At 41.3% G+C, this 25,972-nt stretch overlaps 1 long non-coding RNA gene across 2 annotated transcripts in view; it reads right to left on the reverse strand.

Annotated features, from left to right (window-relative positions):
- Window positions 1-2,683: 2,683 nt before the first annotated feature.
- The window catches only part of LOC129862383 (uncharacterized), a 48,482-nt gene continuing 25,193 nt past the window's right edge, over window positions 2,684-25,972 (reverse strand). For both annotated transcript variants that reach the window (XR_008760759.1, XR_008760760.1), the window contains exons 2-3: window positions 8,033-8,116; window positions 2,684-5,732 (exon numbers count right to left, since the gene is read on the reverse strand). This is a non-coding gene — a long non-coding RNA (uncharacterized LOC129862383). The remainder of the gene's footprint in view (window positions 5,733-8,032; window positions 8,117-25,972) is intronic.

Genomic DNA, 25,972 nt, shown 5'->3' on the forward strand with positions numbered 1-25,972 from the left:
TAACTTCTCACTCAACATCAACAAAACAAAGAAGCTGATCGTGGACTTCAGTAGACAACAGAGGGAGCACCTACCTATTTACATCGATGGGACGGCAATGGAGAAGGTGAAAAGCTTAAAGTTCCTTGGCGTACACATGACTGACAAACTGAAATGGTCCACCCACACAGACAGTGTGGTGAAGAAGGCGCAACAGCTCGTTTTCAACCTCAGGAGGCTGACATTTTTTTGCTTGCCACCTAAAACCCTCACATACGTTTACAGATGCACAATTAAGAGTATCCCGTTGGGCTGCATCACCGCCTGGTATGTCAACTGCACCGCCGCAACCGCAGGGCTCTCCAGAGGGTGGTGCAGGCTGCCCAACGCATCACCGGCGGCAAACTACCTGCCCTCCAGGACACCTACACCACCCGATGTCACAGGAAGGCCAAAAAGATCATCAAGGATAACAACCACCCGAGCCACTGCATGTTCACCCCGCTATCATTAAGAAGGTGAGGTCAGTATAGGTTCATCAAAGCTGGGACCGAGAGGCTGAAAACAGCTTTTATTTCAAGGCCATCAGACTGATAAATAGCCATCACATGCACCTTAGAGGCTGCTGCCCTATAGACATAGACTTGAAATCACTGGCACTAAAATTATTGAACACCAGTCACTTTAATAATGTTTACATATTTTGCATTACTCATCTCATATGTGTATACTGTATTCTATTCTATTCTACTGTATCTTCGTCTATGCCGCTCTGACATTGCTTGTCCAAATAGTATATATTCTTGATTCCATCCCTTTACTTTAAATGTGTGTGTATTGTGTATATTGTTGTGAAATTGTTAGATATTACTGCACTCTTGGAGCTAGAAATAATCTGTCAGCCTCTGCCATGGTAAGACCTCTGTTTACTACATGGTCAACAATGACGGCCCGGACTTCATTAGACACAACAGTTCCCTGCCGCCTGCCTCCCTCTCTGATGTCCATCTCTTTGACAGGGCCCATGCCCACCTCTTTGAACTCTTTTACGGGGCCCAAGCCCACCTCTTTGACCTCTTTTATGGGGCCCGAGCCCACCTCTTTGACCTCTTTTATGGGGCCCATGCCCACCTGTCTGATGAGCCCCTTATCCACAAGCTCTTTGATTTCTTCCTCTCCTTTGCTTTCTATCCTGAAAGAAATTGCAAGTGTTCAGCTCACACCCCCCTTTTATATGGTGACCAATTGTGGTTACCACTGTGTGAAATCATTTAGCAATATGGAGTAGTCATTATATATGGTTATCATGTATCATAATGTAATTTAGATGTTTATACTTCACAAACAAGAAAATAAAGGAGAGCCGCACACTCTAGGAGCTCAGATGCAAAAATATTTAATTACCAACGTTTCGACAGGCAAGCTGTCTTCATCAGGGTACCCTGATGAAGACAGCTTGCCTGTCGAAACGTTGGTAATTAAATATTTTTGCATCTGAGCTCCTAGAGTGTGCGGCTCTCCTTTATTTTCTAGTTTTCTACTCCGCTAGCCAGCACCTCGCCTACATAGGTGTGCGTTTCTTTTTTCTTCTAGATTATACTTCACAAACACCCATTTTATTTATTTAAATCCATATACTGTGTATTAGACAAGACAGTTTAAAATCTATAGATTTACCAAACAGTTAACTGGTTAACCATTAAGCACAGTTGGATTAAGTGATGGTCAAATGAGAAGAGAATCATATGAAAAGTATTGTGACCATTGCATTCTGAAAGGCAATTATTGAATTATATGAAAGGTATTTCTAGATGAAACATTGATTAGGTTTGGTGAAAAGTTACTGTGAGATTTTGTGTTTTGTACTTAAAGTACCAGTCAAAAGTTTGGACACACCTACTAATTCAAGGGTCTTTCTTTATTTCTACTATTTTCTACATTGTATAATAATAGTGAAGACATCAAAACTATTAAATAACACATATGGAATCATGTAGTTACCAAAAAAGTGTTAAACAAATCAAAATATATTTTAGATTTTAGATTCTTCAGTGTAGCCTCCCTTTGCCTTGATGACAGCTTTGCACACGCTTGGCATTCTCTCAACCAGCTTCTCCTGGAATGATTTTCCAACAGTCTTGAAGGAGTTCCCACATATGCTGAGCACTTGTTGGCTGCTTTTCCTTCACTCTGTGGTCCAACTCATCCCAAACCATCTCAATTGGGTTGAGATCGTGTGATTGTGGAGGCCAGGTCATCTGATGCACAAATCCATCACTCTCCTTCCTGGTCAAATAGCCCTGGAGGTGTGTTGGGTCATTGTCCTGTTGAAAAACAAATGATAGTCCCACTAAGCGCAAACCAGATTGTATGGCGTATCACTGCAGAATGCTGTGGAATCCATGCTGGAATCCATGCTGTGCCTTGAATTCTAAATAAATTACTGGTCGTGGTGATGTTGGTTTTGGTGATGGTGGTGGTATGGTAGAGGGGGCAGCAGCCAGCCCAGCCAGACAATTTTCTTGGAGGAGTTGCAATATAGAATTTAGAGTCTGGAGGAGCAGATGGACGGCAAGCAGTCAGACAGCTGCTGTAATCAACTTATCCTGAGACCTAGTCATGAATCAGTATCAGAGAGAGGAAGTGAGAAAGAAGGAGAGAAAAAAAAGAGAGGGAGAAAGAGAGATAGCGAGAGCAAGATAACGTGTGTGTGTGTGTGTGTGTGTGTGTGTGTGTGTGTGTGTGTGTGTGTGTGTGTGTGTGTGTGTGTGTGTGTGTGTGTGTGTGTGTGTGTGTGTGTGTGTGTGTGTGTGTGTGTGAATGCAGAAACAGTTGTGGTTGGTGGTCTTCTGTTTGGTCTGCATAAAGAGTTTTTTTTATCTCATTACAAAAACTGACGATTCAATCATTTATGGCACACAATCCTCTTTTCTCTCTTCACTTTATCTTCGATCGATTTAGTATACATAAACAAAGACACATACACTGAGTGGACAAATCATTAGGAACACCTGCTCTTTCCATGACATAAATTGACCAGGTGAATCCAGGTGAAAGCTATGATCCCTTATTGATGTCACCTGTTAAATCTACTTCAGTTAGTGTAGATGAAGAGGATGAGACAGGTTAATTAAGGGAATCATTTTTCAGCCTTGAGACAATTGAGAAATTGATTTTTGTGGATGTGTGCCAGGGTGAATGTGCAAGACAAAAGTGTCTTTGAACGCAACCTGGTCTCAGAGCATTTTGTATTTTTCTGTATGTAAATCTGAGACACATCATTTAACATGATATGTTACGTTTCGTATGGTATGTATTAATTTGAGGATGTCCATCACCCATTTCCAGTGGAGACTGGTGGGAGGATCTATAGGAGGATGGGCTCATTGTTATGGCTGAAATGGAATAAATTGAACAGTGTCAAACATGTGGTTTCAATATGTTTGATGTGTTTGTTATGTTCCACTAATTCCATACCAGCCATTACAATGAGCCCGTCCTCCTATATAGCTCCTCCCATTGGTCTCCACTGCCCATTTCGTATTATATGTTATGAATTGCAATACATATTTTATGTTACACATTTCCAGAATGTACAATATGCTACAAATTTGCAAAAGGTATGTTAAGTTACAAATTCAAGCTAGGTGACTAACGTTAGCTAGGCTAGGGGTTAGGGTTAAGGGTTAGGGTTAAGTTTAGGAGTTAGGTTAAAGCGTTAAGGTTAGGGAAAGGGTTGGCTAAAAGGGTTAAGGTTAAGGGAAGGGTTAGCTAACATGCTAACTAGTTGCAAAGTAGCTAAAAAGTAGTAAATAGATGAAAAGATGCTAAAATACTAAAGTTGTTCGTGATGAGCTTCGACCTCGCAACCATTTAGTTGCTAGATGTTCGTGTTATACACCCACCCACCCTACCTTCGTCTTTGCCTTAAGTAACCATCTGTCTTATGTAACCATACCAAACTTAACATATCATGCTAATTTGAGTGTCCTGGGGCGGCATGTAGCCTACTGGTTAGAGCGTTGGGCCAGTAACCGAAAGGTTGCTGGATCGAATCACTGAGCTGACAAGGTAAAAATGTGTTGTTCTGCCCCTGAACAAGGCAGTTAACCCACTGTTCTCCTGTAGGCCTTCATTGAAAGTAAGAATTGGTTCTTAACTGACTTGCCTAGTTAAATAAAGGTAAAGTAAAAAATGTATGTTTACTATGTTACATCTAGTCTATGAGACCAGGCGGAATGGGGTATGGTAGTAGATGCCAGGCGCACCGGTTTTTCACTCCCAACAGTTTCCCGTGTCTATCAAGATTGGTCCACCACCCAAAGGACATCCAGCCAACTTGACACAACTGTGGGAAGCATGGGGGTCAACATTGGCCAACATCCCTGTGGAATGCTTTCGACACTTTCTAGAGTTCATGCCCCAACAATTGTATGCTGTTCTGAGGTCCAAAAGGGGTGCAACTCAATATTATAATGTAAAACCACTTCTTGTGGTGTTTTCACTTTGAACAAAAACAAGGGGGATTAGCCCTGAGGCGCCTTGGGCTGGCCTTATGGGATAGATATGTCTTTGCGCTAATCCCCCCTACTCGAAGGAGTCTGCTGCCCTGGAGGTGGAGAAGAAGTAAAAGTCACTTGCAACCTAACGTTACAGCCGCCAGAAACAAAAAGAGCATGCAGACGAAACCATTAAGCATCATTCTCTGTTCTTGGATCTGAATCAACTCGACCCCAAAAGAAAAATGGAAGTGAGAAGAAGACTGCTCAAGACCAGATGCTACTGAAATAACAATTTGTTTAATGTTTTCCCAATGTCAACCTATAATGCACAGGATAGCTTGGACCTGTTGGATGGAGGAAACATCAGCCATTGATGAGGAACATCCTAACCCTTCAGCTACATGCATCACCATCAGCATTGTGCCAATATGACTTATTAGTCACTCCAGCAGTAGTCCAAGTCATCCATGGTTCAGTTACTCCAGCAGTAGTCCAAGTCATCCATGGTTCAGTTACTCCAGTAGTAGTCCAAGTCATCCATGGTTCAGTTCCTCCAGCAGTAGTCCAAGTCATCCATGGTTCAGTTCCTCCAGTAGTAGTCCAAGTCATTCATGGTTCAGTTACTCCAGCAGTAGTCCAAGTCATCCATGGTTCAGTTACTCCAGTAGTAGTCCAAGTCATCCATGGTTCAGTTACTCCAGTAGTAGTCCAAGTCATCCATGGTTCAGTTACTCCAGCAGTAGTCCAAGTCATCCATGGTTCAGTTACTCCAGCAGTAGTCCAAGTCATCCATGGTTCAGTTACTCCAGCAGTAGTCCAAGTCATCCATGGTTCAGTTACTCCAGCAGTAGTCCAAGTCATCCATGATTCAGTTACTCCAGTAGTAGTCCAAGTCATTCATGGTTCAGTTCCTCCAGTAGTAGTCCAAGTCATCCATGGTTCAGTTCCTCCAGTAGTAGTCCAAGTCATCCATGGTTCAGTTACTCCAGTAGTAGTCCAAGTCATCCATGGTTCAGTTACTCCAGTAGTAGTCCAAGTCATCCATGGTTCAGTTACTCCAGTAGTAGTCCAAGTCATCCATGGTTCAGTTACTCCAGCAGTAGTCCAAGTCATCCATGGTTAGGTTACTCCAGCAGTAGTCCAAGTCATCCATGGTTCAGTTACTCCAGCAGTAGTCCAAGTCATCCATGGTTCAGTTACTCCAGCAGTAGTCCAAGTCATCCATGGTGTAGTTACTCCGCAGTGTTGATGCTGATGGGAGAAGAAAAATTATATTTAATTATATCAATTAAATGTATTGAAAGTGTCAATGGCCTTTCCAAACCAAGTTTTCTTGGTATTGATTCTAACTAAATGCAATTGTACATTCATTTCTCAAGTCTCATCAGGAAAAGGGAAAATATTTGTAATGAGAATAATGTCTTCCATTCTGTATGAACATAACACACATTGTTACTTCAATAGTACACGGTACACTGTTGTCATGTACACCCCACTGTATCCTGTACATATGCAATACACCCCACTGTATCCTGTGCATATGCCATACACCCCACTGTATCCTGTGCATATGCCATATACCCCACTGTATCCTGTGCATATGCCATACACCCCACTGTATCCTGTGCACATGCCATATACCCCACTGTATCCTGTGCATATGCCATATACCCCACTGTATCCTGTGCATATGCCATACACCCCACTGTATCCTGTGCATATGCCATACACCCCACTGTATCCTGTGCATATGCCATATACCCCACTGTATCCTGTGCATATGCCATACACCCCACTGTATCCTGTGCATATGCCATATACCCCACTGTATCCTGTGCACATGCCATATACCCCACTGTATCCTGTGCACATGCCATATACCCCACTGTATCCTGTGCACATGCCATACACCCCACTGTATCCTGTGCATATGCCATACACCCCACTGTATCCTGTGCATATGCCATATACCCCACTGTATCCTGTGCATATGCCATACACCCCACTGTATCCTGTGCATATGCCATACACCCCACTGTATCCTGTGCATATGCCATATACCCCACTGTATCCTGTGCATATGCCATACACCCCACTGTATCCTGTGCATATGCCATACACCCCACTGTATCCTGTGCATATGCCATACACCCCACTGTATCCTGTGCATATGCCATACACCCCACTGTATCCTGTGCATATGCCATACACCCCACTGTATCCTGTGCATATGCCATATACCCCACTGTATCCTGTGCATATGCCATATACCCCACTGTATCCTGTGCACATGCCATATACCCCACTGTATCCTGTGCATATGCCATATACCCCACTGTATCCTGTGCACATGCCATATACCCCACTGTATCCTGTGCACATGCCATATACCCCACTGTATCCTGTGCACATGCCATACACCCCACTGTATCCTGTGCATATGCCATACACCCCACTGTATCCTGTGCATATGCCATATACCCCACTGTATCCTGTGCATATGCCATACACCCCACTGTATCCTGTGCATATGCCATACACCCCACTGTATCCTGTGCATATGCCATATACCCCACTGTATCCTGTGCATATGCCATACACCCCACTGTATCCTGTGCATATGCCATACACCCCACTGTATCCTGTGCATATGCCATACACCCCACTGTATCCTGTGCATATGCCATACACCCCACTGTATCCTGTGCATATGCCATACACCCCACTGTATCCTGTGCATATGCCATATACCCCACTGTATCCTGTGCACATGCCATATACCCCCACTGTATCCTGTGCACATGCCATATACCCCACTGTATCCTGTGCACATGCCATATACCCCACTGTATCCTGTGCATATGCCATATACCCCACTGTATCCTGTGCACATGCCATATACCCCACTGTATCCTGGGCACATGCCATATACCCCACTGTATCCTGTGCACATGCCATATACCCCACTGTATCCTGTGCATATGCCATACACCCCACTGTATCCTGTGCATATGCCATATACCCCACTGTATCCTGTGCATATGCCATACACCCCACTGTATCCTGTGCATATGCCATATACCCCACTGTATCCTGTGCATATGCCATATACCCCACTGTATCCTGTGCATATGCCATACACCCCACTGTATCCTGTGCATATGCCATATACCCCACTGTATCCTGTGCATATGCCATATACCCCACTGTATCCTGTGCATATGCCATATACCCCACTGTATCCTGTGCATATGCCATATACCCCACTGTATCCTGTGCATATGCACCACACTGGATGTTCATTTTTATTTATTTAGAATTTTTTATTTAACCTTTATTTAACTTCATTCAGTCGTTCTAGTGGGTAGTTAACACTGGGTAGGAATCAATACTGTACTGTACATAGGCAGGCAAGGTGCTGAACAGGCAACAAAATAATTATTGTATCACAAAGCATAACAGAGTATACAGCATTTCTTACTTTGATTGATTACCAACAAATAATTAATGAATCACAAATCATGACAGAAAATGAATAGAGCATTTCTTACCAGTCTTTCAGTGTTGGGGTTGGTACAGCCACAACTTGTTCAGCATGAGGTTCCCTCCAGATCAGACTCTCCACCAGTATCTCCCTGAGAAACACATGTTTGTGTAATGTTACTTTATCAAATGTTATAGCTAAATGCCTTTTCTGGGGTGATTCTGTGCTGAAAATACTGTCGACCACCTAGCTAGCATTATCATCTCCAAACCAAACACACTATCATTTCAACATCTGCATGTCTAGCTTTAACTCGCTAGCCTTAGCTAGTTTAAATAAATAACATTTTGCTTAGGGTCCCCAAAAGGCTCTGACTGCGTGTGTGGGTATGACTGTGGATACGCTGACCCGCGAGCCACTGCGGCCACTCATGATGAGTTCAGATTTTCTGTGGCCCCACCCCCAACAAAATTGCCATCCTTTTTAGGATCATACCGATCAGACAAAGCACTTCAGATTAACAAATGTGCCGTCCCACTTTTTACAGAGTACCTTCAAATACTGATATGCCAGAGGGGTAGTAATACATCTGGAAATATTATTGTTTGGAATTTAGTACAAAACCCATTTAAATATGCCTGAAAGTTAATCATATGGGGTTGCATTTGACAAAACATCACGTGTCAACGTCAAAAGATAAAAAAACAAAACAACAGCTAAGAAAATGTTCCTCCCATCTGATATCATGTCTGTTTCAGCAGCAGTCCCGTTTTCTCCTGACTCGATATAATAGACAGCAAGGTGAGCCAAGCATCACAGCGTTTTGAAACTACCACTGCCATCTACTTTACATTCAACTGTTCATTTAATTGGTAAAGGTATGACTGCAGTGTTACAGCAGTTAATTTAATTGGTAAAGGGATTTCTGCAGTCTTACAGCAGTTAATTTAATTGGTAAAGGGATTTCTGCAGTCTTACAGCAGTTAATTTAATTGGTAAAGGGATTTCTGCAGTCTTACAGCAGTTAATTTAATTGGTAAAGGGATTTCTGCAGTGGTACCTTTCTACTCATGCTCTTTACACCAACAAGGAATGGTGTGTGTCCATGCGTACGTGAACCCCAGCGAACCCTGTATCTGATTCTATGCTTTTATACCATTGTTCTGTTAGCTCATGTTGTGGCTGGAAGCTAGTATCCTATCACAACACCATCTGGAAATGAATTGTATCAGCCTTTTCTGTTTCTCTGTGGAACTGCAATCATATAAAAGACAGAAGACGGAACGGCTTCAATTGAAAATGTTCTTATGAAAGTTCAGACCACAAAGAAGTTCAGCTGGCTTCATTGGCCATTTAATATTTAACACACAGGCTAGGAAAGGAATGTATGCCTCCCACCACCGCCTGGTGGGTGGAAAACAATTAAACAAACCAACGAAAGCAGTGTTAAACAATCCCATTACTGTGAATAATGGGTTTAAAATGCTTTTCATGTGATTTGCTTTGGGAGTGAAGGGGTTGGTGTATAGAACAGAAAGCACTCAGCTGATTGGTCCTAGAACTATGACTCAGGAGGTTCCGTCAGGGATGACCTTCAATCTTGCACAGAGAGCTAGGAGTTCAAAGGTTGTAGATTAATTTACCATAGCCATCGTCTTTCATCAGTTAGTTCACGTGTAGTAGTTAATGGCAACGCGGTCATGTTAGAATGACGACATCTGTCGGAAGACAACGCTATTACCTCAATTCACAACTAAAATTAAATGGGATTATGTCATCAAATTCAATTAGTATGACTATTTGTTTGCCAGATTTTCTTCCGATTTTCTTGTGCTGTTTCTAATAACGCCTGAAACAATACTGAACACAACATTACGCTAACTATTCCAGATTGTACTGTACAGTATGTAGATTGAAATACACATTTAAATAAGGAAACTCATGGTTACATGATTTTCAAATGTGCATAACATGACTGAGGGAAAGGACATTGCATTATGTGTGGACAGAGGACTTTGAGAGTTATTCACAGGGGGCTTGTTAACTCACAGGCTAAAAGTTGTGTGTGACCCAAATGGTGCCCTATTCCCTATGTGGTGTACCACTTTAGACCACAGCCCTATGGGCCCTGATTAAGAGTAGTGCACTTTACAGTATAGGAAGTAGGGTACCATTGGACGTCCATACTTCTCATTAGCATGGAGACTACTTTGACACCTGTGGAGCCAGGACAACGACGGCATCAAATGAGACTTTTAAAGAAAAGTAGGGAGGATTACAGAGAGAGAGAACAAGAGGCTGAAGGGGAGATAAGAAAGGGCATGTGGGTGATATCCAGAAAGAATGAGAGAGGGAGTGAGGGAGGGAGGGAGTGAGTAAGACAGGCAGGGTAGGGAGGTATGGGGGGGGGGAAACTAACAAGAAATGCTGATGTCATGGGTGACAATGGCTGTATCCCAAATAGGGCTCTGGTCAAAGGTAGTGCACTACATAGGGAATAGGGGGTCATTTGGGACGTAAACAATGTTTAATAGATGATATTCAGAGCCATGGCTGTGCATTCATCACACATCACCACACTGTCCTGGCACAGCACTGCTCTGCCCATCTCAGGTGGTGTGTGTGTGTGTGTGTGTGTGTGTGTGTGTGTGTGTGTGTGTGTGTGTGTGTGTGTGTGTGTGTGTGTGTGTGTGTGTGTGTGTGTGTGTGTGTGTGTGTGTGTGTGTGTGTGTGTGTGTGTGTGTGTGTCGGGGGTATCAGCCGAGGCCTGGGGGCGAATAAATGACTGTCCGTCCGGCAGTGCGTTAGCAGATGACAAATAATGAATCGTGAAGAAAGAGGGATGGAGAGAAGGAAGCAAACAAGGAGAGATGAGTCTCATGCAGTCCTCCTCCCTCCCTCCCCCTTCCTCCCCCTCTCTGCCTCCCTCCTTCACTCCGTTCCCTCCATCTTATCCTCCAAGCGAATGATTATGGAGTCTGCCAACTCACTGATACATGGGAGATTCTATTAACACTGCTCGAGCGCCACTGCACCACCTGTCTGCTTCTCCGGCCCCCCTGGGAACTCCTGGCTGACAGGCACACAATGGAAGAACCACCAAAGACAGTGAGGCAGCTGTAGGAGACTTCTCACAGCTATCTGTCCACACATACACACCTTGCTTTGATATCATGACTGGGAGAGACTCATTACACATGGACATGCCTGGTTCTCCAGCCAGCAAAATATTCCATTTAGCAGAAGCTTTTATCCAAAGTGACTACCCTCTGTAGTGCCTTTTCCCTATGCAACAACCATTTGTCCAAATGTCCAAATGATAAAACATTATTGCGAGAATGCATTACAATAAAAGGAATAACAAAGCTTGATGACATACTTTTCTTTTTCTATTTCATTTCAGAAATGGAGCAGAGTAGTCCATTTCCAGGGGTTTTATTTTTATAAACTTCTCCTGTGTTTGCCCCCCATTTTTTGATAAATCCCCCATCATAGTAATATTTCCTTCATCATATCCCCCCACGATACCTTCCCTCATTTCCACCCCCCATGTACCTGAAAACCATTTCTGGCAATTCTGTTCTCGCTACGGTTAGGCAGTAGGCTTGTATTTGGGTGACGATCTGTGAGATGATAACATTTTATTTGCTTTCAAAAATTGTAAACATCTTGTCAAGTCATGTGCTCCAGTTCTTGTATACACTGTAAAAAGTAGATGCAGATTTTGATGAAAAGTGGCCAAACTAAGTAGATATTTTCCGGGGAATGGGCGCAGTCATCTTTGACTTTGTTTATTTGTGTCTTATGCCGCATTCAAAATAACTGGGAACTCTGAAAAATACAAGGTCAAATCATGACATCTGTGATCTTTAAGTTTGAGCTCTTGAAAGAGGCCCAGAGTTGGAATTCCGAGGTGGACGACCGTTCAAATCTGTTTTTCCCATTCGGGGCAAATTTTTTCCAGTGTTCCCAGTTGTTTTGAAATGACTGAAGTTGGAAGTCTGAGATTTCTAAGTTCCCAGTTGTTTTGATTGCGGCATTACTGTGAATTGCATTCTTGGATTAGGGAGTTTTCGCTGTGTATGTTTGGCTGTGGATATGTTCAGTGTTTTTTATTTTTTATTTATTTTATTTCACCTTTATTTAACCAGTTAGGCCAGTTGAGAACAGGTTTTCATTTACAACTGTGACCTGGCCAAGATAAAGCCAAGCAGTGTGGCACAAAAACGAAGTAACACATAAACAAACATACAGTCAATAACACAATAGAAAAATATATATACAGTGTGTGCAAATGTAGTAAGATTAGGGAGCTAAGGCAATAAATAGGCCATAGTGGCAAAATAATTACAATTTAGCATTAACACTGGAGTGCTAGATGTGCAGATGATGATGTGCAAGTAGAGATACTGGGGTGCAAAAGAACAAAAATAAATAACAATATGGGGATGAGGTAGTTGGGGGGGCTATTTACAGATGGGCTGTGTACAGGTGCAGTGATCGGTAAGCTGCTCTGACAGCTGAGGCTTAAAGTTAGTGAGGGTTAGTGATGCTTGGATGATGAAATTTGCATTCATCTTTTACAATAAATGGTAAAATTGAGGAATAAAGTTTAAGACTTTTAATTTCCATCAGTGAAAAAATATATATTTAGATTCTGTTCAGACAACATTGGTGTTTAGAAGCGTTTGTTGCGTCATATGTCCTGTTGCTACTGTTCCAATCACAAATATGTGATCGTACGTGTCAAAGGGTTAATATTAGATTTTTTGCACCAGCTGTTCTTGACAAATAGACACAGACCGTCACCCCTTGTCTTACCGGAGGCAGCATCTTGCCGATGCATGGAAAACCCAGCCAGCTGTATGTTATCCATGTCGTTGTTCAGCCACAACTCAGTAAAACATAAGATATTACCGTTTTTAATGTCCCGTTGGTAGGATAGTCTTGATCGGAGCTAATTCAGTTTGTTATCCAATGATTGCACGTTGGATAATAGAACTAATGGTAGAGGCGGATTACCCACTCGCCGTCGAATCCTTACAAGGAACCCCGACCTACGTCCCCGATATCTCTCTCTTCTTCATGTGAATGACAAGGATTTGGGCCTTGTTTGGTATCTGAAGTAAATCCTTCAGGTCCAGTACGAGGTGAGTAATCAATGTCCTGATATCCAGAAGCTCTTTTCGATCATAGGAGACGGTGGCAGAAACATTATGTGCAAAATAAGTTACAAATAACGCCATCTCCTCCGGCGCCACTGAAACCATCTGAAGCCTAATAAACAACATGCTTTTTCCAAAGATTCATAGTGTGAGGACCACACAATGTGTCATCACGTGACTCCAAGTTTTCCATATGATGGTTATTACATACATTTTTGCGCATTAAAGCATTTTCACTAACATTTCTTGCATATTTAATTTTACCAAAACAAAAAGATCCCATCTTATAACGTATTTTGTTTGGTCGACAACTGGATAGTTTACCGAAAAATATTCTGTTTCCAGCAGGCCTGTCCTAAAAAAAATTTTTATCCGACAAGTACTTTACTCGCTTAAAAAGGTTGAATGGAAATCTGGTTAGAGGAACACTCTATGGTAAGTTTTTGTACTTTCCTTTCCAAATCATTACAAAAGCTGTATGAGTGCAGCACAGATGAGAGACATCTATTGTTCATGTGAATGGTGAGCGCAGGCTGGAATGGTGATCTCATACCCTCGTGGCATCCCACTGGGAACACACTGGTTGAATCAACGTTGTTTCCAATGGGATGGAGAATATTTTGGCCTGCAAAGTTTCAAACAAGCCTGCAATGTTTCAGTCCTGCGGAATTGCAGGACTGAAAAGATTGCAAGATATTTAAAAGCCCTGCAAAGTTTCATAAAAGACTGCAGAATATTTTTTAAGATTTACAACGTTTCAAAGACACCTGCCAAGTTTCATAAAAGGCTGCAAAATACGTCAATTGCTTGCAAAGTTTCAGACGCCTGCAAAGGCCTTTGAAATATTTTGCAGCCTTTTATGAAATGTTAAAACTTTGTAATATTCTGCAGCCTTTAATAAAACCTTGAAGGCATCTTTGAAACGTTGCAGTCTTTTATAAAACGTTTCAGGGCTTTACAATATTTAGTAGTCTTTTTGGGAAATTTCATAGGACTGGCATGATCATTGCAGGCTTGGTTTAAAGTGTTTTCATTTCGAAAGCTGATTTGCCTCTTAGGGCCACCATAGTTTTACACAACACCTTGTGAGCTTTGTTAAGTTGCCAGCTATCTGTTTATATCATGACACAAGGCGAGACCCAGATGCAGACACAGGAGGCAGATGGTTGGAGTCTTACAATGTTTATTTATCCAAAAGGAGTAGGCAAGAGAATGGTCGGTGGACAGGCAAAAGGTCAAAACCAGATCAGAGTACAGGAGGTACAGAGTGGCAGACAGGCTTGTGGTCAAGGCAGGCAGAACGGTCAGGCAGGCAGGCGGGTACAGAAACAGGCAAGGTTCAAAACCGGGAGGACTAGAAAATGGAGAATAGCAAAAAGCAGGAGAACGGGAAACTGCTGGTTGACTTGGAAAACATCCAAGACGAACTAGCACAGAGAAACAGAAAACACAGGGATAAATACACTGGGGAAAATAAGCGACACCTGGAGGGGATGGAGACAATCACAGGGACAGGTGAAACAGATCAGGGCGTGACAGTTTAATTCATTGGTGACACTTAACCTGGACTAGATCCATAATATGCCCTCTCCTTCAAGAAGACCTGTGTTTGATAGATTGACTGACTGCATCTTTCCTCTTAGTGTGTGTGTGTGTGTGTGTGTGTGTGTGTGTGTGTGTGTGTGTGTGTGTGTGTGTGTGTGTGTGTGTGTGTGTGTGTGTGTGTGTGTCTCAGTGTGCTGTTATGCTATCACACAGCAGAGGTTTAGAAAAGAGAGAATAGATCACACAGTACACATTATTCATTTATTAGATTGCAGACCTTTGAGTTCCACTTTGAGAGGCTTTTGGTCTTAATATCTCTTCCTGTCTTTTACTTTTTTCATAATCAGAATTGGTTGTTATTGTGTCCATTTGATCTTACAGATAAGAATAAAATGTAAATTCCATGGCCAGAATCTACATGAATGATGATACCAAACGTTAATCAAATGAAACCAAAATGGCTGCCTGGTAACATAACAGGTGGTATCCAGACATGTCAGTTTGAGAGAGAGAGAGTGAGAGAGAGAGAGATTGAACAGGGGAATAATCTCTTCATCCATCTGTAGAGGAGCTAAATCAACCCTGCACAATGTCCCCCCTAAGAGCATTGATTATAGCGGTGGCCAAAGTCCAAACCAGCCCAGATTTACTGCAGAATCTGCAGCTTTATACCTCAGTAACGCAGCAGATTTTAATTGGAACTCAGTGATAGGCTGTGCCTCATAATTTCCCACCTGGACAATACAATGCTGGCTGTAGGGCTGTCGCCATCTGGGTGGTCGCCCACTGTTCCGACTCTTGGCATGTCCTTTATTTAATCGGAATGACTAATTTGAGCAGACTTTGAGAGGGATGCCAGGGCAGGAATTAGAAGCTTTTGGAGAGGAGGTTTAATGGGTTCAGTGGCCAATGCCAATAGACAAACTGGGCCTATCATTATGTCTACAGCCGTTTATGACTTTGTATCAGACCATCATTAACCTGGTTAAAACAACTGGGCAGCACAAAGTATTCACATTGGATGAAGTCAACTTTTGGGCAAAGATTTGCATGTATGAGTCTATAGGGAGGAGGTAAGTGACCTGGCATTGTGGTGCCAGGACAGGAACCTGTCCCTCAAAGTCAGCAAAACAAAGGAGCTGCTTGATGTCTTCAGGAAGAAGAGGAGAGAACATGCCCTGATCCACATCAACAGGACTGCAGTAGAGAGAGACAAGTTTTAAGTTCCTCAGCGTCCACATCACAAATGATTTGTCATGGACCAACAACACCACCAAGCAAGAGGTTCCCAACAACGTCTACAAATATTACCGCTGCACCATCGAGAGCGTCCTGACCAGTTGCATCCAGGTCTGGCTCTGTCCATGACCGCAAGACCCTCCAGCGTGTGCCACATTTCTTCAGGTCTGAACAGGACTGCAGTAGAGAGAGACAAGTTTTAAGTTCCTCAGCGTCCACATCACAAATTATTTGTCATGGACCAACAACACCACCAAGCAAGAGGTTCCCAACAACGTCTACAAATATTACCGCTGCACCATCGAGAGCGTCCTGACCAGTTGCATCCAGGTCTGGCTCTGTCCATGACCGCAAGACCCTCCAGCGTGTGCCACATTTCTTCAGGTCTGATACCAACAGGCTTAGAGAATCAGTTTGATGGACTTTTGAAGTGGACTGACCACCTTCACTGACTCTCTGCAACTTAGCACACATGCACTCACTTACTCCCTCACTCACTCACTCACTCACTCACACACACACCCACACACACACATCACAACTTCTGTTACCAGAATCTTATTTACTATTATGTAAAACTGAAAAATGTAAACACGTGCCCCCCCATCAGATAAACGTGTAACTATTGTACTATAAATTGGGCTTGCTCCTTCGGCAATGAGTATTTTTGTTTTTCCTCTGGGTTAACCTGTTTGGGGCTGCAGGGGCAGTATTGAGTAGCCAGATAAAAGGTGCCCATTTCAAACGACCTCGTACTCAATTCTTGCTCGTACAATATGCATAATATTATTACTATTGGATAGAAAACACTCTCTAGTTTCTAAAACCGTTTGAATTATATCTATGAGTGAAACAGAACTCATTCTGCAGCAAACTTCCTGACAGGAAGTGGAAAGTCTGAAATTGAGGCTCTGTTCCAGGGGCTGCCTATTAAAGCCCTTGTTATTTATCAGTTTAGATGCACTTCATACGTCTTCCACTAGATGTCGACAAGGAGTGAGAGAAGACATGGACTGTGTAACTTGATCTGGACTCGAATTACAGCTCATGGAATGACGTGTCCTCCATTTCCTGTTTTCAGGAAGGCGCGAATAGAGACATGGATTTGCCTTCTGTTTAGCTATCGTTATAGGCGACTACTATCTCCGGCTTTGATTTTATTTGATACATGTGACCATATCATCGTAAAAAATGTTTTTTCAATATAGTTTAATCAGATTATTGAACATTTTTCGGGAGTTTTGCCGTGTTCCGTTCTCTTCCGTTTGTTGACGATGGAGCGATTCGTGCCACTTGGCTAGTGCGCTTGCTAATTCAAGAGGGAAAATGGGCGTTCTAAATCCAAACAACGATTGTTCTTGAAAAAGGACACCTTGTCCAACATTCTGATGGAAGATCAGCAAAAGTAAGAAACATTTTATGATGCTATTTCATATATCTGTCGTGCATGTGAACTAGTTGCCGGCGCCCAACTTTGGGGTACTCTAGCTATACCGAAGCTGGATGTCGCAATGAAGTTATTTTTTAGAATTCTAACACTGTGATTTCATTAAGAACAAATGGATCTATCATTTCCTATACAACATGTATTTTTAGTTATGTTTATGAATAGCTATTTGGTCAGAATATGTGCATCATAAAAAGTGTCAGAAAAATATCGTTGCTGTTTAGACGTTGTGGAAAAAGTAGCTAAGTTAGCACAATGTGTAACCACTGTTTTCAGCTCAAAATATGCACATTTTCGAACAAAACATAAGTGTATGTATAACCTGATGTTATAGGACTGTCATCTGATGAAGAATATCAACGTTAGTCAAAAATTATAAATATTTTGCTTGTTTGTTACGATCGCTAACCTTTTGCTACTGGGAAATGGCATGTCTTTCTGGCTATTGTGGTAAGCTAATATAACGCTATATTGTGTTTTCGCTGTAAAACACTTAATAAATCGGAAATATTGTCTGGAATCACAAGATGCCTGTCTTTCATTTGCTGTACACTATGTATTTTTTAGAAATGTTTTATGATGAGTAATTAGGTATTTGACGTTGGTGTCTGTAATTATTCTGGCTGCTTTCGGTGCAATTTCTGATTGTAGCTGCAATGTAAACTATGATTTATACCTGAAATATGCACATTTTTCGAACAAAACATAGATTTATTGAATAACATGTTATGACTGTCATCTGATGAAGTTGTTTGTTGGTTAGTTTGGTTGGTTCTTGGTTAGTTAGGTTGGCTTTGTGCATGCTACCTGTGCTGTGAAAAATGTCTGTCCTTTTTTGTATTTGGTGGTGAGTTAACATAAATATACGTGCTGTTTTCGCTGTAAAACAGTTTAAAAAATCGGACATGTTGGCTGGATTCACAAGATGTGTACCTTTCATTTGCTGTATTGGACTTGTTAATGTGTGAAAGTGTAACGGCAGTCTAGCTCTTCCTCCTCCTCGGACGAGGAGAGGTGAGAAGGATCAGAGGACCAATGTGCAGCGTGGTAATTAGACATAATGAATTTAATTTTAACAAAACAAGACACTATACAAACTGACAAAACACACTAACCGTCACTGTCCCGTGTAGCACCAACACTGACACAGGAACAATCACCCACAAACAAACAGTGAGAACAGCCTACCTTAATTAATATGGTTCTCAATCAGAGGAAACGTCAAACACCTGCCTCTAATTGAGAACCATATCAGGCAACACATTTAACCCAACATAGAAACAGACAAACTAGACACACAACATAGAATTCCCACCCAGCTCACGTCCTGACCAACACTAAACAAGCATAACACATACGAACTCTGGTCAGGACGTTACAGAAAGTTAAATATTTCCAAAAAATATATTTTGAATTTCGCGCCCTGCACTTGAAGTGGCTGTTGTCATATTGTGGCCGGCCTCTGGCTTGCAGCCAGAAGAAGTTAAATAAGTAACATTTTTGAATAAATGTAGTAATTTCTGTAAATAATGAATATTTTTGTGAGGAATATTTATCACAGTAAAGGAGAAAGTGCATCTCTGTTTCTATCTCCCTTGTCGTGCATTGACCACATACACAATCCTCTTTGGGTAGCCATGTCTTTTTATGTCTGCCGGTTTCTATTGCAAATTGGTGGTCACTCAGCCTGTCACGTTCCTGACCTTTTTCTGTTAGTTTGTTGTATGTGATTTATGAACATTTGAACATCTTGGCCGTTCTGTTATAATCTCCACCCGGCACAGCCAGAAGAGGACTGGCCACCCCTCATAGCCTGGTTCCTCTCTAGGTTTTGGCCTTTCTACGGAGTTTTTCCTAGCCACCTAGCTTCTACACCGGCATTGCTTGCTGTTTGGGGTTTTAGGCTGGGTTTCTGTACAGCACTTTGAGATGTCAGCTGATGTACGAAGGGCTATATAAATACATTTGATTTGATATGATTATCACAATGCCTGCTTCGCAATTGTTGGCAATGAGACCTATTTACGTTGTTTTATAGTTAAAATGTAAACAAAAAAATGTAAACAGCAAATATTATATGCGGTCTTCCCATTGTTTTCTATGGGGAAAATATAGGCATGTCTGTCTATTTCACCAAATATCTTGCAATGTGTATATTTTCATTTCTTTCAAGTCGGGTTTAACCGGTGTAAAATGGCTAGCTAGTTAGCGGGGTGCACGCTAATAGCGTTTCAATCGGTGACATCACTCACTCTGAGACCTTGAAGTTGTTGTCTCCCTTGCTCTGCGAGGGTGGCTGTTGTCTATATGTGCAGAGGGTCCCTGGTTCGGGGCGAGGAGAGGGATGGAAGCAAAACTGTTACACATTCACCATTTTAATCAGGAGAATCTCCTCTTTGTAATTATGTAAGTTAGGGCAGCGAGCTCGTTTGTCATAGATCGCTAGACCAGAAATAGTCAAAGTTAAAAAAAATCTCTACGTTTTCAATACGCAGACATAAGCACAGTCGACACCATCGAGGTGCGGATGTTAACTTTCTACACAAGTAGTTTTTATCCAGTTTCGTCCGACGAACAGACTGTAGTGGTAAAATAAAAATGGATACATTTTTTATGGAATTCTAAGCATCACTCAAAGTCAAAACAGGCTCTGCGAATGTTCGATTCCATTCATTTGCTATGGGCTCGCGCTAGTGTTCCAAATTAGCCTAAGCCGTTTTTTAGCCGTGGGTGAATTTTGACTCAATCTATTTTCCAGCCTACAGATAGCCAGAGCGAATTTACGAAAGCACCCGAATGTCCATTGAGAAAGCACAACAACTATACCATTTAGCTAAGCTAAGAATGACGAGAATAATCAAATCAATAAACGTTGGGTAGGTAGATAGCCTATAGTTAATATACTGGCAAGTTTGATGTATAACTACTAACGTTAGGTAGCTAGCTAACATACCGGTACATACTGCTGTAATGATATGCTATGTGGTTCGTAAGGCCAGCGTAGCTAACAAATTGTCAGCCAACATAACGTGTAAGGTAACTTATTTGAAAAGTCATTACTTTATTACATTGAGTAGCAAGCTACCCCTTGGTCGTTAGGGCAAATCTGGTCTGTGATAGGAGGGGGGGGGGGGGTGTACACCTAGCTCTGCAATTAGACTATTCTTTAGTAAAGGTTGAAGAGTCTATTGTTCAGTTATTAGGCCTCCTACCCAACTTGCAACAAATTGCTGTACCCATCTCATTCCTTTCCCTCTTCCACGCGTCATCATTCTGCGCCTGTGTGACTCGTTTGTGGGCGTGCTGGCAGGATATGGCAGCATCTTCAGTTGTGCGTCAAGAATTCTGCATACAGTAGCACGTTTGTATGAAGGTCTGGTTATTCACAGGCACATTGTTATATGCTATGGAGGTACATTTGCGTCTTTTTGTAGAGAGTAAAACCTTTTTTATTTTAAATCAAAAATAATTGTTCTGAAAGCAACTTTTTCCGTCACAAAGGAAGTCAAAGCGGATACCTACGAAGATGGCATCTCAGGTAAGCAGCGCCAGGCTGTATTGACATATCCTGAAAATTACATCTGCTGCTTTAGATTGAACGTTCATATCTCTGTTATTGTTTTCATATCTATAAAAAATAAGCTGCTTTCTTTACTTTCAGAGAGCAAACTGACAAAGTGGTCGAACTTGTAGATATTGCCAGATGTTCACTGTCCGAGGAACAGGCTGTGGAAGTTTTATTGCTGATAAAAGTGTCCATACCCAGAGGTAATTAAACTGTTCTGTGTCCATCTCTCGATTTTTCTCCATCTTTGCCTGTCTTGCTCTACATGGAACCTGTCTCACATGCGTTAACTTCTTGCGACTACAGGGGGTGCTGTTTACTCATTAGCATATTTGCATTTCAGATTAAACGGCTTCCTACTCTCCTACTTTATCGTACAATATACATATTATTACTATTATTGGATAGAAAACAGTCTCTAGTTTCTATAGGCGTTGGAATTTTGTCTCTGAGTGGAACAGAACTCATTCTACAGCAATTTCCCTGACATGGAGTCAGATTTCACACATTTTGGCCCCTGATCTGGAGTCAGTTTAAAGGCCACTGTGAACGCTATCAGGATACGGACACTGCTTACGTCTTCCCCTGGATGCCTTTACGTGATGACGCTTTGAATGGTATCGATTGCCCAATCACAGCCACTATAAAACAAAAACACGTGTAGGTAGGAACTCCTTTCCAGCTGCGCCGGACGCACGGTAGACACAGACCCGTTCTTTTTCCAAGCATTAGTGGAGCCAGTAATATTTCTCAGGTCATGTTTTTACTCGTTATAGGAGTTAAAAACATCATAAGGTAGTTAATTTAAACGGTTTTATAGCAATTTATATCCGTTTAGTGCGCATTTTGGGACATTTATTTCTGAGACTTTTTGAAGAGCCGGGCAGGTTTCCAGTTCATGCCGAACGCAGTTGGCATTTCCACATGGCAAGAGGACAGCTTTCGACCAAAAGACGATTAGACCCAAGAAAGGATTCTTTGCCCAAGATTCTGATGGAAGAACAGCTCAAAGTAGAAACAATTTATTATGATAAATCGTGTTTCTGTCGAAAAATGTTAATGCTTATGACGCCATCTTATTAGACGTAGCTTCGCTTGGCGCAAATTGTATTGAAAAGTAAGGATAATTAAAAAAATGTAAATCAGCGATTGTATTAAGAATTAAATTGTCTATCAATCGCTGTCCACCCTATATTTTTTAGTCACGTTTATGAGTATTTATGTATACGACTAGATCACTGTCTAATATGGCGCACGACATTGTCTGACCAGCTGGGCAACTTTTGTCATTGTCTAACCATGATTTTGGTGGCTAAATATGCACATTTTCGAACAAACTGTATATGTATGTTGTAATATGATGTTACAGGAGTGTATTCGGAAGAATTCTGAGAAGGTTAGTGAAAAAATTAATATATTTTGGCGATGTTTACGATATCGCTCTCTTTGGCTAGAATCAATGCTGGGGTAATGTTTGCACATGTGCTATGCTAATATAACGATTTATTGTGTTTTCGCTGTAAGACACTTAGAAAATCTGAAATATTGTCTGTATTCACAGGATCTGTGTCTTTCGATTAGTGTATGCTGTGTATTTTTACGAAATGTTTGATGATTAGTAATTAGGTAAACACGTTGCTCTATGTATTTATTCTAGTCCATTTGTGACGGTGGGTGCAATTGTAAACTATGATATCTACCTGAAATATGCACATTTTTCTAACAAAACCTATCCTATACCATAAATATGTTATCAGACTGTCATCTGATGAGGTTTTTTCTTGGTTAGTTACTATCAATATCTTAGTTTAGCCGAATTGGTGATAGCACCTGATGGAGTAAGAAACTGATGGAGTTAGAAAAGTGGTGTCTTTTGCTAACGTGGTTAGCTAATAGATTTACATATTTTGTCTTCCCTGTAAAACATTTTAAAAATCTGAAATGGTGGCTTTATTCACAAGATCTGTATCTTTCATTAGGTGTCTTGGACTTGTGATTTAATGATATTTAGATGCTACTATTTAATTGTGACGCTATGCTAGCGATGCTACTCAGTGTGGGGGGGGGGGTGGGGGGTGATCCCGGATCCGGGGTAGATACCCGTGAAAGTTAATTAAAAAAAACTTAAGATGTCAGCTGCTATTTTTCTGATTTACATACACCACATAAACACAGCCATTTTCACTGGACTATCTGTTGTTGCCAAGTCATGATTTCCCTGGGGGTTAGCCTTGCTATAAACAAGTGGTGACACACATAGCCCTCTATATTTAAATGTTTCAGGTACACTCCGATAGGTGTCTGCGTCACATACAGTATATTCCATTGACATTATCTTCTATTGTTTGTCCTCATGTGTCTGTTTTTCAGCATAAAGTACTCTTTAGCCATTTAGTGTGGACACCAGGTGAGACCACACACACACACAATAACAGTCTCTCTTCTTCACTTCATCCCGCTCCCCCTTCCCCCTAAATCCTCTAGGTTATATCAGCTGTTTTGGGGAACCCCTCCTGCATCTGAACTGGCTGACACAGAGGGCACAGTATGATCATAGGTGAGATGTCACTTGGTCAGGCCAACAGGAAAATTATTAAAGAGATGCTTTAAATTGAAATGCAGACAGAGATGTAGTACTCCCAGAGTTAATAATCCATGGTCAGTTTTGCATTTCACCTCCTGATTTAAGATGACTGACCATGTTAGAATAAAAAAAACAAGGCTTAATCATGCTCTCTCTCTATTCATTTGTCTCTTGTCTGCAGGTATGTTTTGATGTGAGAGAGGAAGCCAGTCCCGTCATCACCACCTCACCCACTCTTGAGATAACCTTCAGGCCAACTGGGTGCCCAAGGCTGGTTAGGAGACACCACTAGAGACACTATGTAATTGTGATGAACTGAGAGAATATTAGGGTAGCACTGTAATTCATTAATCATATGCTGTCTTCCTTGCTCCTCTGTTTTACCTCTTTCCTTTTCTGTCTTCTACACCTCTCTCCCCACCTCCTCTTTCTTCCTCTTTTTTATAATGCATTATATGTGCATTGAAGAACAGATTGAACTTGTATTTATAATAAAATATTACAATTATACTATTTATAATGCATGTATTATGTATTTATAACACCTGGATAATGAACTTCTTTCAATAAAGCGTTTCACATTCTCCCCTGGTTGAAATGAAGTATCTCATTGAAATACTACACCTATCCTGTGTCCTCAGATTAATGCAGATGAAGGGAGTTAGATATGCAGAGTTATTTGTTTCTGTATATATTAATTACAAATCAGACTTGACTTTAATCATGTTTCTAGTCTATTGCATAGTTATAATGTGTAATCATTGATGTCCCAGGAGCAGGAGTGGTAAACACTGTTGATGTGTATAATTGTATTACATGCATTCAGACACAGCAACATTCAAAAAATGGAGTTTGATACACCTGGTATTGGATATTACTGTAAAAAAATGTCTCACAGAGATTCATACCTGAACCACACCTTTATTTGGCAAGGAAGAGTATATGATCAGTGAATATATTCAATGTACAGGCTACAATGTGGGGATCTCATGTGTGGTAATAACTACAGTACATGTATATAGGACTTGCATCCTTGGCACAATAAAGTTATTATATTCTAATCAATCCATAGGCTTCATTAATGCCATTCAGACTTGAAGTCGATACAACAACTATGATAGCTGAGGTTCATAGGTTCTGAACTAATATTCATACCAAATGTTTTAAGGTCCATACACAGATCGGCTACATACTGTGGCTAGCTACAGATCCATAGGCATATTTTTTATCCTCCACTACACAATAAGCAAATAAATAGTTAGCTAGCTATGTTACTTCAGCTGCATTGCATGGCAAATATAAGTACGGCCATCTAACACAATTGTACATTCAATTTGCAGTAAATGCTTTAGCTAGTTAGATTCTTTACATCCACTTTTTTTACAAGATGACAGCCTGGTTTGAGTCCCTAAAACATTAAACAACATGAATATCAATTTCATACTGTAACGGCTGTCGTCCTATTCTTCCTCTGAAGAGGTGTAGCAAGGATCGGACCAATAGGCAGCGTGGTAGGTGTTCATGTTTAAGTAGGGAAAACTGAACATGAACACAAATACAAAAACAATAAACGTGAACAAACCGAAACAGTCCCATGTGGCACAAACACTGACACAGGAAACAATCACCCACAAAATACCCAAAGAACATGGCTGCCTAAATATGGTTCCCAATCAGAGACAACAATAAACACCTGCCTCTAATTGAGAACCAATCTAGGCAACCATAGACTTACAAAAACACCTAGAATGAACACAACCCCATAAATCTACAAAAAAAACCTAGACAGTACAAACACCCTAGACGAGACAAAAACACACAAACCACCCTCGTCACACCTTGACCTAACCAAACATTTTAAGAAAACAAAGAATACTCAGGTCAGGGCGTGACACATACTCATGTCATAACACTAGCTAGCTAGCCAGCTAATGTTAGCTAGTAAGCTAACTTTCTAAATAGCGATTTTCGTAAATTAGCGATTTTCGTAAATCACAAAAAAATATGCACAATCGTTTATCTCTACATTAACTAACATATTCCTCTCAATTGTATATGTTTTGCTTGACTCGTTATGACTTTATAATTATTTACATTTGCTTCCTCCGTAATATTTTGTCAACCAACTTTGCTGAAGAAAGTCACCAGCGACGGATGGCTGGCGTCAAATTAGTCATTAGAACCACTCAATATGTTTGGCCATATGAAAACCTTGGGACCCAAATTCATAATGAGTGTTCTAACTCTCTCTAGCGGAGGTCTGGAGCAATGAAGCCGTGACGCTGGATCCTTCTAAGTCCCGCGGTGTAAGCTCGTAACTTTTAAAGGAGGAACCACTGTATATGCCTTTTTAACAGACACACTTATCTAAAGGGATTTACTGTCTTGTATGCACGTTTTAATGAGAGGGAGTATAGTAGTTTATCTGTCTGGAACTTAACCCATTTGTTCCCTGACATGCC

This window comes from Salvelinus fontinalis, chromosome 1 (assembly GCF_029448725.1).
Source record: "Salvelinus fontinalis isolate EN_2023a chromosome 1, ASM2944872v1, whole genome shotgun sequence".
NCBI classification, from domain to species: Eukaryota; Metazoa; Chordata; class Actinopteri; order Salmoniformes; family Salmonidae; genus Salvelinus; species Salvelinus fontinalis.